Genomic DNA, 21,408 nt, shown 5'->3' on the forward strand with positions numbered 1-21,408 from the left:
GCTCATATTGATGGGCAACTGGTTCCAGCCGATATTCCCCCGCACAGAGACCTCCAGTCAATTGCTCACCGGGGTCCCTGATGGGGCAGAGATCCGTACGACTCGTAAGTACCGACGTCGCCCGTGGGACACCACATGGAGACGGGTGCGGGCAGGGTGGAGTGTACACCAACTCCTACCCCGCCCCTCGGGGAAGATGGTCAATGCTCCTGGTCCCCATAGCGGGAACAGTTTTTGATGCATTGTCAGAAACGTCTGCACGCTGGTATTTCGACTGGAGATACAAAAAGTGCTGCGCGATCCCACTTTAGGGGACCCTGCTTTTTCTGTGTGTGAAATACATGCCAGATTGTACATCACGGAGATTCCGTTGAGTGAGTGAGTAAAAACGTTCTTGCATAAAAGCCACACATTCTAGACGTTGGGCAAGAGACCTCGGCTCTAGCAGCGTCTTCGGCCACCTGAATGGGCCAGAATTGATTCGCTTGGTCGGAGCTGAGCATACGGTCTCCCATTGCTCTACAGTAGGCATGCTCGGGTCTAACGTTGTCACCTGTGAACAGGCCCACAGCATGTGGGCTAATTGTGCCGTGTATTTACACCGGTGGCACACTTGTCAGTATATTGCCCGGAGTTACAGGGACTGTACGCAACCGGGTTGGGATACGAGTTGGTCTGCAGAAGTCACCAAGCCCGGATTGCCATTTACTGGGGGTAGGATGAGCCGGGGGGAAGCGGGTCCGCTCTAGCCTATAGTGACTAGCGATGTCCCTCTAGGACACGAGGCGATCCCCACCTGAACAGCGAAGTGAATGGGCGTTGTTCTGTCACCAGCTCGGCCAGAAAATCCTCGAGCTGCATCTTGCGCGCATTCATTCCCAGCCAGGCCAGAGTGTGCCGGTGACGACATTTGACAAACCTTGCCCGAACGCTGAATATTGTTGAGCCCAGTCATTAAAATTGCACATGCCTCTGGAAAGATGCGCGCCTTTGCATAATTTATAATAGAATATTTTGAGTCGCTGACCACGTATTTGAATGTTGCGGATGCAGTCATTGCCAGGGCAATGGCCCCCTCTTCGCCACCGTATGATTTGCTCTGGCGGACCGACATGGAGCTAATAGAAATGCTCTGGTGATTGACTATTGAAATTCCCATAGCATTGCGACCCGGATAGTCGGCCGCGTCCACGTGCACCACGTCCTCCAAATTTCCAAATTGTTTGTGCAGAGTTTTTGCCCTTGCCTGCCTGCTCTCGAGATTGGAACCGCGTGCATATTTCAAGGGATCGCTGGGATGCGAATTTGATCCCGCACTTCGGGAGCCAAGGGTACCTTGTCAGTGCCTGTTCCCAGGTGGTTGATACCCAGAGAGTCAAGAACATGTCAACCGGTCTGGCTGTAGCTATGCCGTTCTCGTTGAGCTAGCCGTTGAGCATCTATTAGTTCGGTGAGGGTATTGTGAAGCCCCTGTGCATCCAAACGTTCGATCGGAGCAGTTATCGGGATGGCGAGAGCCTGCTTCTATGCCCCTCGATTAAGGGCGTCAATGTTGCGTTCTTCGTCTTTTTTGAGGTGTAGAAAAGGGGTAACGTAGGTTATCCTACTGAGGACAAAGGCTTCAACCAATCGAAAAAAATTGTGCTCCTTCATTACGTGATGCCGGTTAGCGATTCGCGATTTGGGTCGAGTAGTCTGATCCACGCTTTTTTGGAGTTCCAGGACGGTTTCCGAGTTGTGTTCATTGGCCTGTATTCGGAGACCGAGAACCCGTATACAGGACACTGTGGGAATTGCCTGCATTCCATGTGGAGTTCCCCTGCTCCCAAACTTGATCCCATCTGATTGGAGTCCCCCTACAGCTATAGTAGCTGTGCGTTCGCAGAGAATGTTACTTACGTAGTTGTATACCCGTTTCCCAAGGCCCTGGCCCAGTCGGCCGATGTTGTCAAGATTTGCCGAGTGTTTGACGTTTTTCGAACGCCTTGGTTAAATCTAATTCCATTATGGCTCCGGTATCTAGAAGTGAACCGCTTTCCCCGTCGATGGCGTCATGTTTTAGGCGGAGCATCATAGCCTGTGTTAAGATTTTTTAACGGAACGGGATCAATAGAGTGCGGAAAAAGTCTCTTATCTTCCATATACTTGGTGATTCGATTTAGAACAACGTGATCCAATAGTTTCCCTACGCAGGAAGTGTGAGAAATGGGTCGCAGGTTTAAATCTGGATTTTTTTCCCGGTTTAGGTAATATAACCACCCTAGCTGTTTTCACTGAGGTGGTAGTTGCCCAAGCTCCCAGCATACGTTCATATATCATGTGAGGGCTTCAACGGACTCGTCATGTCGGTTTTCGAGCATGTTATTTGTAATGCCGTCCGGGCCAGGAGCAGAGCGTGTGCTTAATTTTATGATAGCTTCCCTAACTTCCCTTATTGTGATGGGCCGGTCAAGAATAGCATTTTCGTTGCCCACGAAAGAGGTAGCCTCTCGCAGGTGCTGTCGCCACTGTATCTGTCCTGAATGGCTTTGAGCAATTCCGTGTTTGTTCGAAGAAATTTATTCACAGGTATGCTGGTGTTGTTTCTTCGAGTAGTTGTACTATTTTTGGGGTCAATAAGACAGCGAAGCATGTTCCATGTTTTGCGAAGGTCTATTAGTCTATGCGATCGCATGGGCTATGCCAGTTTTGGCGGTTTAGTTGCTGTGCGTACGTTTCTATATCACCGTTGAGGGCCGCCAGACATCGCCGCAGGGTTCGGTTAGGTTTTTGCTTCTGGAGTCGTGTGTGTATGCTGTTTATAGCTTCCCACACATGCAGCAACTTTGCGTCGGCCTGTTGGAGCTCTGCCTCTTCCGGTATAACCTTCGTGGCACGTTTCGTGTCGGTTTGAAGTTGTTCTGCCGAGATCTGATGGATGTTATGTCAACTTCAGAAGCACTGTCTCCCTGGGCCAGTGTGCCTCGTGCTTCGGCTATACGCGTGCATATTCATCTCAGTCGATGAGGTGCAGTTTTTTATTGGACATCCTTCCGCTGCCCCAGAATTGACCCCCATAGTGACGAGATAGTGGTCGCTGCCGTGGTTTTCCTTTGGTGTTTAGCCAGGTTGCTTCCGTACGCGTGTTCTTGGCAAAGGTAGAGTCAGGGGTAGTGTTCCCACTGACACTATTTCCGATACGGGTGGGATGCCACGGATTGTTGAACAAGCTGAGACCTTCTCTCCGGGCATCAACCCATAGATTGCGCCCTTTATTGTGTCCCGCTTGTAGCCCCATTCCATATAGTGTGCATTATTGTCTCCGACAATGAAGAGTGTGTACCCTCTTGCAATTTCGACAGCTCTCCGTAAGAGTTTTCTCAATTTGTGACTTTTTGGCGGAGATATACAGATTAAGATAAACGTACTCTCGGAATTGTGTTTCTGGTTTGGGATAATTTCTAGAAGGATGTGAGCATTGGACGCCGCGTCTACCCTGGTCTCGCACCGCAGAGCCGTGAGGTTTCCTCTAACGAGGATGCTGATTGCGGGTTTTTGTTTCTCTGTTACACCAGAGGCATCAGATTCTGGTCACATATATTCCTATAAAACTCCTAACAGAAGATTTGATGGTACCTTAAAAGGACACACAGAGTTCCGATACTTTCTCACTCTGTAAGTGAAGGGAGCAGAAATGTATCATAGACTAAAGCGAATCAGTTATGTGGATGTATCGTAAAACACTGATTTCAAAGGATAGACTATTTTTGAAGACATTTTAAAGCCATGGGGCTGGTCTATGTAAGTAGTCTTATAATGTAGACCCTATTTGTCATATTCGACATGCAGCCTTCGGACCGGGAAAAGGCGGCAGGCACCATATACAGAGCGAAGCCCCAATAGCGGCCCTCGGTCCAGCAAATTCAGAAAAAAGTGCTAGCCCACACACAAGACTGCCATACTCCAGTCGTGAAGCTACCAAGCTACCTAAAAAGCGCACAAGTTTACCTTTCGCATAAAAAGTGTCTTAAAGAACATTCCATATTTTCATTTTGTTTACGGAGTTGTGATAAAGCTCTTTACAATGTGCGATCAATGAGAGTGTGTCGCCTAGAATTAGACCTAAAACACGTGTTCCTTTCTTGAGCGGAATTGCGATACCGTTGCGTTTGATGTCTGGATCTAGCGGTAGGCCATGCATCCGGCTAAAAAAAGTGCAGGGGCTATTTAACGGTTCATTTTTATTACTGTTTTTATCTCCCAGCCAACACGTTTTTCGGCACCAAGCTGGACGTGGCGCTCACAGATGAAAAGGTTGTAAATTTTTAAAGGTGGCTTTGAGGTTTTTGACTTACATTGAACAGAACTTTTATGGTCTCGGCGGCTTGCAGAGTGAATTCATATTACAATAAAAACCTTCAAGCACAAAACTCTTCTTTGAGGCCCATCATTTTTCTGCGCATATATATTGGAGAGTACACTGCTAAATCTCACACAAAAGGCTGTATTAGACCTGTAACTGGTAAGTGGGCTCTGTAGATTAGCCGGTACACCATAAGAATAAAGGTTCCTGAAGATGCCGTACTGCAAAGCAGTGTCATACACTTCATTACGGTCGACGTAATACGTCATGGCGTATTGCTTATGGTGTAAAGCGTCTGAAGTATTACGTCATGGCGTATTGCTTATGGTGTAAAGCGTCTTTGATCTAGAAAAAGTTTTCAATTTGTGGTGAACGCGTCCCAAAGTGAATATTGTGCATTCCAGTCTCTTATAACCATGTAAGGTTTTGGTAGTTGATTTATCAGAAGCTCAAAATGAGCGCTGTACAGCTGGGGCATAAAATTCGCAACCAGTAAAATTATTGTTTGAATCTCGACAGCTTCCAGACTGGTGTTTAGGGGGATGGAGGAAAGCTGGTTTATCCAAACTAGGTTGGCCACACCACCTGAAGAGTATATACACCCGTGTCAGTCTTTTCGGGATACCGGAAAACTATTTATTACATTTGTATGTACGCTATTTTAGCGTGGCTGCTGAAGCCACATGAGAGTTGGCTGATTGTTCTGAGATATTCTTCCACATCGTCTAGAATAATAATAGAGCCCCTAACGCTACATTATGACTAAGCACAGGCTTTGTGCGAGAATTACAACCCTTGCAGGAAGAACGGGACGACCGCAAACTCGTCCCAGTTGCGCTCGCCGCGTCCATCCGATATGTAGTGTCATTTTTGCGAAAATAGCGCGTTTATTCACCTAGATGCACCAACTTGACTAACAAGTCATTCCACCCTACAGGGTCATTGAATGTTGTTTTCTTTGAAATTATTTAGTGTTAAGGGCAACTGGTGCGCGTTCGCTCATGTGTGTGCGTGTGTTTGTGTGTGCGCGCACGTGTATTTGTGTGTGTGTGTGTACGTGTGTTTGAGCGTGCGGTTTGTGTGCGCATGTTCAGGTATTTTCTCTCAGGCCTCTTATTCTTGCAGGACGTTTTTTGGGTTTCTCAGTTGCCTTGGACCTCGTAGACCATTCCTAACGCTGCCGTAGAGGCAGGAGCTGGGCGGTTTTTTTTTATCCTTTGATGCCTGTGGAGCTACTGACAGTCGGGCGTCCTTGATTTAGAAGCTTTCCGAAGAGCTCTTTTCCTGACCAGCCACTGCAGAGTGCGTGAGGGGTGCCATAAATTGCGCTTGCGGATTACCGATTGTGGGAGCTTCTGTGAGGCCACATTGTCTTTCTCCTCCGTGCAATCAGGGGTATTGGGGGCGAAAGAAGCGGCAGTGTCAGGCGCCGTGTTCGAGGCCATCGCAACTTTGCAGGACCTGCATGTAGTGTGGGTTGGGCAGCTGAGAGCAGCCCACTGGGGGGAGGCGGTTCCCGACAGTTAGAGCAACTAAATTTTTGCGAGTCATAGTCGTGGAGGGGTGGTCCTGCGCGGCTCATTTCAGACAGACTGCTCTGCCTCGGGAAGAGATTGTAATGTGCCTGCACTGCTTTTTGTTTGAAGCAATGTTGCTGGTTCGGTATGTAGGGACGGACTGCAATTTTAATAAAAACTGTCTTGAGATGTTTTCAAATTTTGTATCGGTTGGACTTCAAGTAATGTGTTTGGTGGCGATTCCTGCATGGTATCTGCGAATAGTGATTGTCCTCATGGCAGTAACGCCTTGACCCTTCAAACCTTCCAGAAGATCGGCATCATATTTGTTTGGAAGATCTGTTTAAGTGGTCAAATCATGCGAGCTGACTCCACGGCTCCTTCAGTACAGCTGTTGAGGGTAATGTGGTGTGTGACATTAAATTCCAGATAGACCATTTGAGTGGGGGGGGGGGAGAAGATTAGCTTCTTTTTTTGCCTATTTACCTTCACAGAATTTTGCCGTTTATTTTTGTTCTTCAGCAATACAAAACTTCCTAAGGATGGTATCATAATCTTTCAAATAAAGAATACTGAATGCGAAGCCACAGCTCGGGCTGCATAAAGACATTCAATTCCAAGAAAGCGAGAAAGACATTCAATTACAAGAAAGCAAGAATATTTTTTTATTCGGAAAATTTATTCTTTGCAGTAGGGGAAACAATACCATTGGGCGACGCCTTCTCGGGGTCCGATCACATTTTTGGAAGCGTTTTATTTTCTTCGCGTCATTGAAAAAGCTGGGGTACAGAAGCACTTAATAAATTCGCTTTTCAGAGATGACCAATATAGTCCCGGAGCTTTCTTCTTGGTAGACGGGCAGGGAGGCTATCCGCAATAGCTTGACCAGGGCTGCGGCATCCACCGCTGGACGCTTCTACTTTCAACCCCTATCTCCCACAGCTCATGTGTGGGAGGTAGCGGTTCGCGGTGTAGCCGATACTGTCATCCTAAATACACAATGGGCTCAGTGCGAAGATATCTGCTTGTTGGGAAAGATCGTTCGCATTTAAAAACATTCTTTGGCAATGTAAAATTTGTTGAACAAAGGCAAACGTAAAATAATTTAGTTCGTTTTGGTGGCGAAATAAATGTCGCCGCCAAACGCAGCGAAAGAAACTTACACGATGACTTCTAGTTTACAGAATTCTCGCAGTTATAATATTTGTTTTTTAAAGCAGTGTTGTGAACCATTACTTTACAGTTATTTATTTTGTGAATGAAGAGTACGTGAGGTGCGACTGCCCAAAAATTGGTGGTTTCGTTATTTCTTTTTTGTTCCAGCATGAATCTATACCTCAAAGGTACATACATGGACCGATACATCAACGAGACGTTGACTGTACGGAACACTTCAATGTTGGTCAGCTACAGTAAGTATTTTATTTTTTTGTTACTGTAGGCGTATATTTTGTAAGAAAACAAAAGGCGACAGCCTTCTTGCTTTCATAATCAAAAGAAGACATTAATACTGACCGCAATTCACGACATTTTAGAGGTTTCTGCTTCACAGTACCGTAATATATGCTATCTGTGTTAGCCCCCGATGTGCTTTAATACCAATGTCTTACTTTACCACCTCTCCTATCTGTTTTGGAAGCGCAGCCTGTTTGCCGCTTTATTGAGGAAGCCGCACAAGCTCATATTGATGCGGAGAGCGTTTCGCCATATTGTCAATATAGTAAAATCCTTTTATCCCCCCACATCTCTATTTCATTTGGCGGTACAAGGAACCATTCTTCTGGAAGTAAATTGTCTCATCGCAAATGCCGGGGCACTCGATTCGCCAAGGCTATTCTCTGCACGTCACTTTGTGGGCTGCGTATACAAAATATTGTCTTCTTTGAGTTTATTGAGCAGGACAACCTAGCTCCAATAAACGTGGACTTGAACGACAGCTTTGCTTTATTCTCCATTTTATGACAATCGCCTGCGCGAAATTTTACCTCGCTTCGGAGGAGAGCTCTACAGTTTACGTATTAAGGAAAAATAGGCCCACATATTCAGCAATACAAATGCATCGTGCACCTACAAGTAGCATTCAGTTTGCGGCGTGGAAGAAACTGACAGTTTTTGCAGAATACCAAGCATTTTTTAAAAGGGACAGTATTGATGGGTGTTTAGAGATTGGGCACGCCTAGGCATCCTGATTGAGAGAGCGTCATTGATGTCGCCGACCACGCCGGCAAGTGCTGCGAGAGTTTCCTACGTAATGAGTGGGTATTATCGTATGTGAATGTGCAACGAAGAGAGTTACGGGAAGCGGTGTTCACGGAATACAAGTGTGACTCTGCCGTTTCGCCTGACTACTATGAGGACAGTCACATAAGCGATGTTGCGCAATATTTTACTGAAGCGAATTCAAACTAAACAGCATGACGGAGCGAGGAGCGGCGTGTGAATGATTCTCTAAAACTTGCCCGACATACCAAGGCCAATTATACATCATAGACTGGAGCAGAGCGTGGCGCGTGGTTCGGTTCCTTCTCCTGTGTTTGTACTTTACGATGAGTCATCCTCACTTGCGTGAAAACTATGACCAAAATATTAGTATGACAGCTGAACAGTCTCTTTAGGCAAACTTCCTACTGCAGTGCAGCTTGGATGCTGGATTCATTGTTCTAAAGCTTATCCCAACATTTTCGAAGCAAATATTGATAATAACTGTAACTATGCAGGTTGAAGATAAAAATACAACCGAGGGCGTCGAGCGAAACAGTACTCATACTACGAAATAGGGCAGCAGAATTTCCTTGTATTTATTGAGATCCGACACACCACTTGTCGAGGAAACGACCTGGAGCCGCATGTTCATTTTTCTATATAAACGAAAGACTTTGCAAATACGTTTTACGACTCATATAACGTAGCAGCAACTCGACCGCGTTTTGGAAGTGAGTGTTGAAAAAACTTTATCGGCATGTGCTATTGGCAAAGCATTTCTTCCCTGCACCGTGCCTCCGTTGCTCTCATCCAGGAGACGCGGATTCGATTCTTGCCAAAGTAGCTGTAGTTCTAACGAGAGCAGAAAATAAAGACTTCTGTAAGTAGAGGCATCAGGGAACCCAAAAAATACAGGTGTTAGGAAAGAGTTTGTAGCACACCTCTACTTACCGCACTGACTGTTGGATATAGCAGAAACAAAAAGTCTGAAAACAAACCTTTTTCTTTGTAGTAAAAATTCTGGTGTTTTGAAGCCAGCGATGGGCAAGCTGCCCTTTAATTTTTTATGCAAATTTTAGGCAAATCATTTAGCCCATAGAGAACCTTGTTCATCCATGGTGTTTGGTGAGTAATGCCACCATGGTCGAGAACTCCTCAGGGTGTGTGGACCGTGTTGGACAAATAATGTGCACTGTTGCTCACAGGAAAAGGCACTGTTCTGGTCATAGGAGCAGCTGAGTACACAATGATACAGCATAATGACTGTTACCTTGGCCCCTCTCTTCGCCTTTACAGATTCATCGAGTATTTAAAGAATATTTTACAAGCTGCTGTAACACACATGGGGGTGTTTTACGAGAGATGGAAAAGGCGTGTGAGGTCGGCAGCTTTATTTCAGCTAAAAGTGTATAAGTGGCTCTTTATTAGCAGGGGATACCGCAACTGAAATTATTTGGTGGACTTAGTTTCTTTCTCAGAAAAATTCCGGAAGTCGCCATTAATCACTGCCACGTTTAACGGCACGCAGAATCTTTGAAACGTCTACCACTGAAAAACAAAACATATTGCAGCTATCAACCTAGATCTTTTAAATATAGACTTTGCATACTTTGGAATGATATACCATATTCGTGCTTGGCGTGCGGAGTTAATTGTTCATAGTAAAAATTCCATAACTGGAAAGATTTTTGGTAATTGCCTGACTGTGCGGCCTTCTCCGTCACCATCTGAACAAGGCAGGTAGTTCCCATTTGTTGTGTGTCGTTCTTCTATTGCTGTTCAATTAACGTGACAATTTTAGCTTACGTGGTCAATTCACGTCAAGTTGAAAAAATGCACGAAGCTGTACCTAGGTCGGGCATTTTGGTATATTTTGCAAGCCGATTAAAACAGGCCCTCTTCGGTATTGTTCAATTCCCACCGTTAAAGCTAAAATTTCTCTTTCTAACCAACATCAAAAACATCGTGCACTATTTTTGTTTTTCGGCTACAAAGCCCAATAGTGGTCTTGCAGCAGCATTGAGGTGACACCCTGTAATAATTTGTAAGAAGTTTGGAACCGCAATGTGGTAAAATAAATGGCCCTACGAAAGAAAATCTAACAATAAATATTGCGGTCAGTATGCTTCGCTGAAATTAGGCGTGATAAAGTAGGAAGTATGGTAAAAAGTTGTAGAAAATTGCATCGTTCATGCTACCGCACTCGCTGTTCTGGATGAATCTTTTGATGAACTGCTGACTGTTTTGTGTGCGCGCTGTGTGGCCTTTTGAATATACAGAGCTGGTAAAATGTGATCCGGACTTTTCGGGAGCAACCAGGTTTTACAGCCTTTTAGTAAAAAGTGTGTAGAATAGGTGGAAAAAAGGTGTTGGGAGGCCTTTACACCATTTTTCTTTAATCTGAACACGTTTCTCCTTTTCCTAGCTGTACACCTTTTTTGTGTGAAAAAAGGCGTTGATCGACTTCCACACCCTTGGTTTTCCTAAGGTGCGGAAAGGGTGTGGAAAAGGTGCTCAGCTGTTCATTGAATAAGGCCATGATTGGATGGATATAGGCGATATAGGCCATGGAATGCAGATATAGCAATGTAAAGAGACATCCCCTCATATACTCCTCTACTCGCAAGAAATTTTCCAACGCAAAAACAAAATAACTGCTCGTATGCAATGACCGCTCGTTTCCATATGCGGTGCACCTCATGCCCAAAGTTTGCTTTCAGACGTGAAACACCAATCTCAACCTTCAAAATTAAAAAAAAAACTATAGTCCTGTGGCGAAAAGTGTGTTTACCGACTGCAACACGCCTGGGTTTCTGTAGGTTGGTTAAACGGTGTGAAATAGCTGTTCAGTTGCAAAAAAAGAACCGCGGAGCTGGGGTCTACCTTGTTTTGCCACGTTTTGTTATGTTTTCTAAGCTTTGAAGTGTTTTTGCTAAGCTAGGATGACCGCTGTGTGGTGAGGCCAACTTTAACAGGATTTTACAAGGCTGTTTCTGTGTGTAAACACGAGAGAGGCCGGGGAACCGTTCGCATTCTTTTAATGGCTGCCACAGCTAGATCCCGCGCTCGCGCTGTGAGGAGGTTGTCTTCTCTCTCTTCAGTGCAGATGATGCTAATATTTACCAGAATATTTACCCGACCAACAAAGTGCGCAAGGATGGTCTCTGGCGCGTGTTTCAAGCAGTTCTCGAGCAGGTAAACATGTTTCTCGCTCCGGTGCCTTCCAGTAGAACGACGTCGCCTTCCTCTAACGTTTGGCCGATTGCTGCCTTTGTGCTTCATAATTCGCCGATTTCCTTCAAGTACTCTATTTGCCATCTTGCCAAACAAGTCCTTGTGATCATACGTTGGCTTTCCCACCCTTTTTCGGTATCTCCAGCCATGAGAATTTGTGCCTCTTCGAGGTACTGTCTTCCTCCAATGCTGTCCGGTAGCTTTATTATTATGGGCTCGCCAGGCTCGCTGTACACATAGGTGAAGGGTCGATTATTTAACGAATATTTCACTTCTGTTGCGATGGTTCGCAGCTCTTCTACTGTGATCGTCATTCTTTCAATATTGCTCATGGAAGTATTAGGCTTCTTATAAAGTGATTGTGAAATCGTCTCCAACTCTGAGACACCATTTTTGTGTCGTCGTACAATTTGATGTATTCACCCTATCGTTGCAGCTCTCAGTATCCTGTCGTCGACATAAATTGCTATCTGTACCTTTTCTGGTGCTCTTGTAAATTCTGAATTCATTTCTTTCAAATAGTGCTTGACCATGGCCGGAAGTAAAAATGTGCTCACTGTGGTTCGGAATAGCATTCTTCGCATTCTCCATGTTTGAACGCCCGTTATCCTTGCCTGGTCGTCGTGTTTTCGCCAACGAAAACGACAAGATCTGCAAAAATGTATTTTCCACACCTCCGGTTAGTGCTATCTTTTCTTTTTTGAAGTTTCTAAGCACAGACAGTCTGTCGTCCTTGTAGTTTTGTCCTACTTTTAAGTTATCGTTGAGCTGTGTGTTTTTTATTGAGCTTGAAGACGCGTAAAGGTCGTCTCTAACTTTCGTGATTGCTCGGTCGTTCCGAATAGCTGGGTGGCTGGGTACATAGTAGGAAACGTTAGTTTGTGCTATTTCTTCTTTAACTGTGTTGGCTACACCAGAGGTGAAATATTCCGCTATCGCCTCATTATATGTCATGACAGAATCACCTTTCTTAAGGCTGAATGTTAACTGTAGTAGCCTTTTCGTTGCCATTTGTTTGTTGGTGTCCAAGCTCAAGTTTTCTTTCCATGGTAGACCTACCGAGTAGCGAACATTGTCCACCGTTATTTCTGCTCGAACCGCTCCAGGATTTCATCTTCGGAACTTGGTTCACCGTGCTTTGTTGGAACGCCGATCTACTCGAAACTACAAACTTCCTGCAATTCGTCCGAAATTCCTTTACCAGCAGATTCAATGTGAAGTACCGTGACTGCCGGTTCTTTTGTTACTTTGAACTTGTTTTGTTGGCATGGTCCTTGAACTATCCATCCAAGCGTTGTCTCCGCAGCCATTAGCTTGTCACCTAGTTGTTTTATTTCTCCCGTGAAAAACTCCCAATAATAATCAGAGCCAATTAGCAACCCCATCGATCACTTCGTACTTGTTTTGTTCGTATCGTCTGAACTTTTCCGCTTTAATTGCTTCATTTGTTCGTTGATTTTTTTGTGGGTTCTGGTAGACAGTTATCGTCCACTTTTCACGTCCACTTTTAGGGCTTTATTCACGGTGGCTTGGCGTTTGGTTTGATGCTTTACTTTCACTTGTACCACGTCCATGATCTTCACTGTTTGATTACCGCAAAAGGAGTAAATCTTCAATATTTCTTGTTTGATTACCTTTGCTCCTATTGATTCCTACAATCCGGCTGTAATGAATGATCTTTGGCAGCCGCTGTCAAGTAACAGCCGGACGTAGTTGTCTGAGAAGTCTCCTTTCATTCAGGCTACAGCAGTTTGTAGGAGCACGCTTTGCTTTTCCTGTCGTTCAATTGCATGCATGCTGCACGCGGTCGATTCTTCTGTTTGCACTATTGCGGCACGTTGTTCTGATTTTCCTTCTCGTTTTGCCGGACACATTGACGTCGCGTGCCTTCCTGTGCATTGTTTGCATCACATATTTGTTCTGCAAACACGTTCTGTGTGGTTCGGCCGCGCACACCTGAAGCATGCTTTGCTGGCTGCGAGCGCCGCCTTTTTCACTTCCATCAGCAAGCTGCGCCGAATATCTTCTGTCGCATGGTTGCTTTGTTTCCAAAGGAGGCACACCCTTTCTGATAAAAACTCGCTCTTGTTGGAAACTATCTCGTACTTTCTCTTGTCTGTTCCTGAGTCCCCGATCTTTGCTCATTTTCCGCCTCCTCCTTCAAGTTTACTTGATGGAGAAGAAATTCAAGCAGTCGTATTAGGGCGTCCGCACTTGTTTTTCCTGCTGACTCGCTTTGCTCTCCTTCTTCCCTTTCGCTGTCCGGTCTATTCTGAGCCATCTCCTTCAAATTGAACGCCCCTGACAACTCTGAGGGAATAACCGTTTCCATACGCATACACCCCTGTGTCCACACTCTATGAAGCTCTAACGCCGTCTTCACTGCTTTAATACCCCATCTGCGGTGGTGCATCCTTTACAGTTGCCGCAGTTCTTTTTCTTAGTATTTTTTTTGCTAATGCCTCGAAAACTAGCTCAAACCTAAACAGCTTCACTGGTGATAAATTATGCCAATTCATATTGCTTCAAAAATCGTGAGGTAGAAAAGACCCCCCGCTTGTAGAAAATGTGCAGTCCACCCGTGTAAACACGTATGGGATCCCTGCAAATTTGGACGCTCTGCACCTTTTTTCCTATTTGGGGGTCTTTTCTTACACCCTTTTTTTTACGCCCTTTTTCTTAGTTTTGAACACCCTAATTTGTAGCTTTACACCCTTCTGGGAAAAAGGGTGTTAAAATATTAACACCCTTAAATTTTGATGGGTGTTGAGCTGGCGGCAAGATTTGTGTGGTTTTTAATAAAATTATAAAAGGTATGAAACACAGAAACTACCTCGTGTATAAACAGTTTTGCAAATCCGCGTTTTGCTTTGTATATTCTCTTAGCGAAATTCATGGTTCCAAAATTGGCGTAAAAATATTACTTCTTTGCGACAAGCCCACCAAGTCGATCGAAGGACCGACTCGATAGAAGTAATTGTGCACTCCCTCTACCGCTCGTATCCCGTTGGTTTTCTTGCTGAATTTATTTGTGTTCTAAGTGTAACTTGTGTTTGTTGAGTGTTCGTGTTGAATGCTGCGCGCTCCACCGATTGACATTGCCACTGCGTATACCATCCCCTTCAGAAAAAAAAAAGGGTGTGAGAACGCTCAACAACATTGTTTTAAGGTGTTGAGCTCAACACCATTGTTTTATCCACACACCCTTTTTTGCAAAATCACGTTTGAAGGGTGTTAGCTATGGGACAAGATTTTTACACCCTTTTCGGTCAAAAAGGGTGTAAAAAAGTTAGTGTGTAGGCTACGCCCGAGCTGAAACTAACCTAGATGATCGGGGAAGGCATTGCGGTTGAAACAAACAAGTACTGACAAACGGCGGCTGAACTTCCTGTGCAGTTTTAACGGGATCTGTTGCCGTTTTTACGACTTCATAGCTATGAAGAGAGGTAGCGTAATTTGACGCTTAGCTTATACGCCATCAAGCTCTCCAATATTGCGTACAGAAGGCATTAAACACTTGCATGTCTTATATAACTTAACAAGGATGTCGGCGATAACCACACAAACATATTGATCATGCTAAAATTGGCATTAACTCCACAAAGCGATGAAGTAATGTTGATTTAAAAGCTACAAAAGCGAGCGAAAAACGTGTTAGCTAAAACACATTCCATAGTTTTTGATGGCTCATCTGTTTATTTCTTTCCATCGGTAAGGTTAACATAATTGACCTGTGTGCGTCAGGGCAAATTTCCTTGCCTTATCACCTTCTTGGCCATAACCATCGGCATGCTATTGTCTGCTCCTTTTAAAGGCGTCACAACAGTAAAAGACTGCAGCGATCATCGGTTCGATGGTGCAGTCAGAACAGCTACACACTATGGCTGATAACGGGAGAGTGTACTGATGAATCCTATTCACTAATTCGTCGAGCACGTACTCAATCACTGTAGTAACAAATAAAACGGACTGTTTTTTTTGTTATTTCATTTTTGAATTCGATCACGTGATCATCCAGATGACTGGGACAAGTGTGGACATACGCCCTGCGTTCGGTAAATTGTTATAGAGAGGCTTTTACTGCCCGCCTATGTGGCTGTTACGCCAAACAAACATTTGTTATTCATTTGCAACCCGTAAAAAATACAGCATTTTATGTTATGCTCTGGTTCGCGGGCTAGGAAACAATCAAAAATATTTTTTTCTTACGACAAAAAAGTTAGCAACTGCGCCTCGTGGGAAATAGTTTGCCCTATTTCACGGCGACGGCGACCGTCATTTGCAAGCTGCGTCGCAATATCACGTCATTTGCACTTAGGCTAATGCTGCGAATTTGTGAGATGTACGTTCACCCGAACTGTTTTTATTACGTCACGTCTTCTGAGCAAATCACAGGAACGGTGTGACCGAGAAAACATGTTCTTTTTTAATGGCAAGGACAGGCCTCCATTTTTATGTCGTCTGCATTTCACCTAGTTTGTTATTTGCTGCCAAGAAATATACGCTTTCAGTATAGACAAATAAGGAAAGTTTTAGGACTGGAGATAGTAAATGTCATGAAATGCCAAAAGGACGAAAGCACACACAGAGGCTTTGTCAGCCATAAGTACCTGAACAAAGCTTAAAGCTAATTAGACAAGGCTTCCGGCAAATTCACAATTCTCAGTGTATTTATGTAGTTGAGAACAGGGGCCAGCATCCTATGCTTACCAGCAAAACGAAACGTATAAAACAAAAAATACAGCCATGACCTGAGCCACCGTGAGCAGAAAGTGCAGGCGGCTTAACGAAACCGCCCAGCTTGGAACAGTTTTACCAAGAAAAATTTTCAAGATTTTGAAAACTGCGGTGTCGCAAATCACCGAGCAATATGCCCTCTAACACTCATTTTACTATAACTGAGTCAAAAACTTCCCGAACGATTTCGGTAATGCAGCCCCTGGGCCAGGTAATTTTCACTATTTATTGATTAGGAAATTACGCCCAAAAACCCAATTTGCGTTACTATACCTCTTCAATAGAATGTGAAGCAACGCGTACACGCACACAAGCAAAATATGCAGCTGTTGATTCAAGATAGAGACCTGTAGAGCTAACAGGTTGTCACTCTAAGATATTGAAATGTTTATCTTTCTTAGGGTAATGCATTTCTTAGAGGTAAACAGGCTTCTAGACACTTTCCAATGTGGCCTTGGATAAAGCGAACAACAATTGGTAATTTATCGTTGTAGTTATCTACAGAACAGTTTAACAATATTTGGAAAAATGTTCCCTCTTTCGAACATATTGTACCAGAATATTCTACCTCAAACATGTCTGTTTTGATATTCGGTGACTAAATCATTATTCTCCTGCATTTCTCCAATTCTACTTGTGAAATCACCTAAATGGCGCTTTCACAGTGTTTCTGAAACATGCTTAAGGCACGCACCAGCATAAATAAAAAAGTTCAAGAATAATTCAACTATGCATAACCAATACAGATGTATCTCAAACAATGGCAAGGACAACGAAACATTATTCAAGTTATCCATTCGTTCCTCTGCCCTTTTCACTTAGAGTGAGAGAGCGAGCCTCGGATCTGAGCGCTTCGTTTTTAGATGTGTACGGATCAACCTTTTCAAACATTTTACCTCCTTGGAAAGTTCGTCCTGTGTCCTCCGACCTTTCTTTTATGAAACTTGACAAAAATCGGGTACCGCGAGCTGCAATACTGCAGCACTTTCTGTCTCTGCAGTTTAAATACCCACTTGCAGAATTTTACAGTGACGCATCTAAAACCTCCACTATGGTCTCCTGCGCTGCTCATGGTCCGAATTTTAGTGCAGCCAGAACCATGAGCGTCCACACGACAATGTTTTCAGCAGAAGCTCATGGGATTTTGCTGATTGTACAACACATACATGAAAATCAAATTCCGAAGTCTATCATCTACACAGATTCCTTGAGTGTTGTTCGCGCACTGTCATCGCATACACCCCCCAAAAACGACATAGTTAATCTTGTATTTAACATTATCGTGTCTGTGTATGCAAAGAAGCATCAGCTGCTCCTCTGCTGGGTTCCAGGACACGCTGAGATCGCTGGGAATGAGTTGGCAGACGAGAGGGCAGCTGCTGCTGCACTCAGGAACACTGTAGACATAACAACCGTACCGTACACAGACCTCAAGCCACACACAAGACAACACCTGCGCAGAACATGACAAACACACTGGGACGAAAAGACAGACAACAAACTACATGTAATAACGCCACACATGGGACGGTACACAGCTGACTCACGCAACAGACACACGGAAGTCGCCTTGGGTAGGCTACGGATAGGGCACACGCATGCAACTCACTCGTATCTGCTGACGGGATCTCCTAGACCCCAGTGCAGCAGGTGCGGAGAGGCCCTATTCGTAGTACACATACTAATCACATGCAAGGCACTTCACACAACACGACACAAACACTTCAGAGAACTCTACAGACAACATATTCCCCTACATCCATTGTTTTTCCTAGGTGATGATGCCATTGTTTCCGTGAAACGTGTGTTTGAGTATTTGTCCGACGTCAAGTTTTTAAACCTCATTTCCTATCACGCATCATGAAATCTGGCCCTATACACCAGCCATGCTCATTGTCGTGTTGTGATTTTACTTTTGTTTTTGCTGATTTTAGTTAGTGTTTAAGGTTTCACCCCTATCATAGACTATTGTTTTGGCGCTCTTTGCCCCAGTTGGCCTTGCGCCATAAACATCCAACGATCATCATCATCATTATTCAAGTTATTACTCCCGCACATACTGTTTGTTTTCGAAGATCACGCCGTTCATTGTTAAATTGCTTACACATGTTTAGTGACTCGTATCGGAAAAACAAAATTCACTATTTTTAACTCTTAATAGCAAATCTAAAGCGGACAGAGCTATCCCCCACAAGCAATCTCAATAACTAGTACTGCATGTTTCCAGACAAAGTAGTAGCAATGTACGTCGGCGAAGTTCTAAAAAAAATTTAAATGCGCAAAAAACCTTGGATACTTGAAAAACCACAGATTTAAACAACATTACATAATATAACTAAATTTATTGCATCTTAGGATGTACAAACATTGAAAAGATTTAAAACAATTTCAAACACAGAAGCCACTCACATAGAGGCCCACATAACGTACTGTACCAACAAAATTTTACTCTTCGATCTGATCCCAAGAAAATAAGGCGTACACTGAAGAAATATTTAGTTATGTCGCAAACCTTTCTTCTTGATGCAATGACAGTTTCTCGTATGAGGAGTCCCACCACTACAGAGCACTGGAGGAGTCAAAACTTGTTTCAAAACTTTTCCATTCTACATACCTGTTTTTTTATCATACCTAGCATGAATAGTAGCACTAATTCAAATATCAAAGCAAATTCGAGTAGGTTTCAGGATATTAGCGCCAAGTCCCTTAGATCTGTCCCTCATCTTATTTCCCACGCACTATATCGTAAAACCAACAAGGTTGTAGGCGGCCGACGAGGTCGAAAGGCTGAACTCAGGCTTATTTAGGTTGTGCTGGCCAAGCCATAGTGAGGGCGAGCAGCATGGAACTGGGTGTCGTGGACGAAGTGTACCGCGCATGTTCATTCCTCAAGCTGGCTGATACTAATGATGATGATAGCAATGATACAAATGATTAGGAGGATGTTGCTACATGTCTCCCGCCTAAAGCGCAGCGTGCTAGACAGAAAGCAAAACACATGCTTTGCATCGCGCGGTAACCAAAGTAGATGTTCGGCAGGCTATAGAAACAATGAAAGTTATCATCATCATCATTATCACCACCAGCTTATCTACGCTCACTGCAGGGCAAAGGCCTATCCCATTATTCTCCAATTACCCCTGTCCTGTGCTATCTGCGGCCCATTTATCCCCGCAAACTTCTTAATCTCATCTGCCCACCTAACTTTCTGCCCCCCCTCCAACGCTTGCCTTCTCTAGGGATCCACTGTGTTACCCTTAACGACAACGATTATCTTGCCTTCGCATTGCATAGTACTTAGCGACAGGTAAATTCTGCGAGGGGAAGGAAATAATAAGAAACGCTTTGAAATATCTGTGTATATACAGTGTTTGTCGAGTCAGTACGAGACCAGTGGGCAGTAAGTGGTCATAAACGGCAGAGGTTTCTCACACGGCGTGGTCCAAGTCGGCAGCGAGGTATTGTCCGGGATGTGGAGAAACCTCTTGAGGACGAGGTTGAGAGCGCGGCCGCGGGCGTGTGGGTAAAAGTGATCCAACTGAAACTTCTGTAGGATCTTTGAGCAGTGCACAGCTAGAACGGGAGGCAGAGGAGCAGCCGTGGTGCAGGGTAAGGGTAGTTGAAATACTTCTGCCAGTGGGCTTTGCCATAGGGATAGTGGCTGAATCGCAGTCTATGACTTGAGCACATGGAACGAGAGGCGACATCGCAGATACCTCCGATGATGAGCTGTGGTTACTCTGCCGTGACTTCTTAATCCCGTCTTGCGCGCCACTATTGTGGGCCTTGATCCTACTCGCACAGCTTAGCTGGTGTTAAAGTGTCGACCGAAAGTTCTCCTGCAGCAGGGAACTGGTCGAGGTCTGGTAGCCAGTTTGTGACGCGTCTCGTGCTGGCATGGAGAGACGTGATGCTGCTTTCGGCGACGTTTGTTTGGGGGCTTCTCCCGCAATTCTTGATCCGGCCTGACCATCGTAGGCAGGATATTCGGACAGTTTGGGGCAGTCTGATCTGTTTCGAGGATAAGTTGAACTTCCGAAATTCTCATGTTGTCGTTGGCCGCTGGAGGCTGGTGTTCATCCTGAGGCGAGGAAGAGGGCTGTGGTGCACCAGAACTGGATAGGTCTCACCTGTGCCGTGCGGAGGCGATGCAGTTTCACAGCGAGGAGTAACAGGGGAGCGATGCTTCTGTGGGTCTGTGCGCAGATGCGACAACCGGTGGTGCGGCGTCAAGATGTACAGTCTAGCCCACAAAGTGCAAGGCCGTCATGCTAAAAGTCGTAGCTGGGGCTCGCGTTTCCTATACTGGCGATGCTGGACATTCCCACTAGGTGAAATCCGACGGTGCCGTTGGAAAGCGTAGTGGTGTAGACAATGGCGTCGGTGCAGCTGCCATTGGCGTCCGCTGGTTTCCTATACCGTAGTGGCTTAGGACAGCGGCCTTCAGATTGACGTATTTTCTAGTGCTTGAGCCGGCCGTTTCATGTGCTCAACAAGGCCGACAGGTGGCTTGTGTTATGTAACGAGATACCCTATTTTTTAGGACTGAATGTCAGTGACGAATAAATGTCTTTTCAATATCACGATCCAAGTGGCGTGCCTACAGACGTATCCAAACAAGATCAACCCCTGTAGATCTGATAGGGAGGTTGACTTTGGTCAGGTGCCGTTGTCAGCGTTCTGGCTGGGGCAGCTTGTTGCGATGCCATGGTGAAGCCTCACTGCGTCACCAAATTCTACGTGGCTGGGGAGGTGTAAATACCGAGCCCCCGTTTTTAATGTTGTAGTGACCATGTCATGTTGAGGGCGAGCAGCATATAACCGGGTGCCGTTGCAGACATGTGCCGGGCGTGTTCTGTCCGCGATCTGGCTGATGGTTATGATGATGATGAAGCGGCTTACAATGTCTGCACACTTGTATTGCTTATGAAGGAAAGTTTTACATCCGCATTTCCTTTGTAGCCTTACGGCTACAAATAAAATCTATATGGCCTTCTCTGAAAGTTCGTAGTTGAAGAAAATTTGCCTTGGTCCAGGATTTGAACCCCGGACCACCGCTTAACCCGCGCAGTCGCTCTATTAACTGAGGTAAAGAGCAGGCTAGCAGTTTGTAGCACGAGAGCGAATTGTCAACAACTCAAAGGGAAGAACCGGTGTTAATCGAGCACATTTAGGGGAAATCCCCAAGGTGCAGTAAGCTTCTATGAAGGAAACTGTGGCAGCCACCCAAATACAGCCATACGGCTACAAAGAAAAGCTCTACAGATTTACAGAAACTTCGCAGTTGCGAAAAGTTCGCCCTGGTCCAGGATTCCATCCTAGGAACACCGCTTAACCGGAGAAGTCGCTCTACCAAATGAGGTAACCAGGCATCTA

General features: G+C 44.9%; 1 long non-coding RNA gene across 1 annotated transcript in view; it reads left to right on the forward strand.

Annotated features, from left to right (window-relative positions):
• Window positions 1-21,408, forward strand: part of LOC144157735 (uncharacterized) — a 49,049-nt gene that overhangs the window by 20,642 nt on the left and 6,999 nt on the right. The window contains exon 3 of the long non-coding RNA XR_013319842.1: window positions 7,183-7,271. This is a non-coding gene — a long non-coding RNA (uncharacterized LOC144157735). The remainder of the gene's footprint in view (window positions 1-7,182; window positions 7,272-21,408) is intronic.

Source organism: Haemaphysalis longicornis, unplaced genomic scaffold (genome assembly GCF_048455015.1).
Source record: "Haemaphysalis longicornis isolate Haplotype H1 unplaced genomic scaffold, Haemaphysalis longicornis Haplotype H1 scaffold_10, whole genome shotgun sequence".
NCBI lineage: Eukaryota > Metazoa > Arthropoda > Arachnida > Ixodida > Ixodidae > Haemaphysalis > Haemaphysalis longicornis.